Source organism: Hydra vulgaris, chromosome 03, assembly GCF_038396675.1.
Source record: "Hydra vulgaris chromosome 03, alternate assembly HydraT2T_AEP".
NCBI lineage: Eukaryota > Metazoa > Cnidaria > Hydrozoa > Anthoathecata > Hydridae > Hydra > Hydra vulgaris.
This window is the reverse complement of record NC_088922.1, coordinates 15,303,871-15,305,764: the sequence shown is the minus strand read 5'-3', so window position 1 is coordinate 15,305,764 and position 1,894 is coordinate 15,303,871.

The window sequence follows — 1,894 nt, the reverse complement described above, 5'->3', positions numbered from 1 at the left end:
TTACTACCAGAAGTATATAGGTTGTTTTAATTTAAACTTGAAATAGTTTAATTTCCGTTATGTTTAAAAAACATGTTTAATATATAAATGTCAAGGCAATATCAATGTTACATTAAACACGTTTAATATTAAAAAGTTAAGGCAGGTATGAAATCTCAAAAAATAATATTAAATACAGATAATAGTAAAACGAAGATTTTTTAGCTTATTCGTCAAAAAAAAAATTAGTATCAGATATTTAAGGGGAAGGTCCCTCAAAAAATTATTTTCTAAAGCAAAGCATTTACAAAGTTGTTATATGTTTTAAATAAAACTATATTAAAAATCAAAAAGTTCATAAAATATAGCACCATGTTGCCGTGGTAACCTGGTAACCAAGGAAAAAAGGGAAATCAGTTCCTTCACCCTGGCAAAGATTGCAGTTGATCAGAGTAAGTCATTAATAACTATTTTTTCCCCAGTTTATTGATGAAAGGTAGATCTATGCAATAAACAGACAGTTTTTGTTAACAACTTTTCTGCCAGGTGGTAGCCTTTAATTTTTGCTATCATTTTAAGCACAAAAATTATAAATGTTTTCTAAATTTTTTTCTGTTGAAAAAAAAGTCTGTTTGTTGTATACATCTTTATGAAAGTAACACTTCCTGAAAATTTCATATAAATCATTCAAACGGTTTTTAAGATACTTCTGCCGGGAGGTTAAAAACCTGCGTTCTGAGAAAAATGACAAATAAGAGAAAATTAAGATAAAAAGAAGTATAATATAAAAAAGCATACTATTATTAGCTTTTAATCATAATCACCAGCCCCATACAAACTTCCATCTTTATATTCAAATTTGTCAGATTTGTTATGTTTGCAGCCTCTTAAAATTATTCTTTGTTTCTTAATCGTGTCTTTGTTTTTATATACTGACATGCTTACTCTTCTCTGGTTCAAGTAATTGCATCCAGAAATGGTATGCTGCCCTAGTATCATACAAAGTTTTTCAAATATAAGGATACTAGACTTTAATTCTATATTAAAGACTCCAATAGCATCGTAAAGCCCAAATTTTAGTTTTGTAAACGAAACATATTTGGACTTTGGATTCTGGACCATATCATCGCGTTGAAGCTTTCATTCTGGTTCTGTGTTTTCCCATGAAGTAATCGATTCAAGTAAGCATCTGAATTTAGTTCTACATAAATAGGCTTCAATCTAAGTACAATATCAATAGAAAGATCTAGTCCTGGCTTAAATTCATTCCTACCATTAGCTTTATCGCGATTGTATCTACACTTACTGTCTTTACCTATGGCACAATGCAGGTAATGCCAATTATTTTTGCTGGTAGATGCTACATGAAATAAACTTGCTAAAGCAGATGATCTCATACCTTCAAGGTTTCTAGAATTTTTCCTAATAGCGATTCCAAAATAATTTTGCAGACGATCAATTGAAGCGTTTGTTAAACGGCCTTTACCATTTAAGCCCTTGATTTGTTTTTTTAATTGCCGACAACGAGATCCAAGGCGCTTTTGAAAATATCCAATACAATCCGGTTTAATTATTTTAACATCCTTGTATGTTACTTTGACAGTAGTGTAGTTTTTACAATCACCATCACCTAAGTATTCCGTGTACCGCAAGTTATATTTCTCTAGAGAGTGATTAAATATCTTTATCGCACCAGCAGTTTCCATCCCACCAGCTGATCCTTCATAGTTTTTATTGCAAATGTGTGCTTTTTTTTCTGCTGGTTGCTGGTTTGAATTAGTGGTATTTTGAATTTTTTCACATATTTTACATTTTCTAGATAATGCTTCAACATCTAAAACCTTCCCATCTGTGATGAACAATGCTGTGGTAACACTATTATTTGAACTATATCCCTTTTTTTCCATGTTCCATG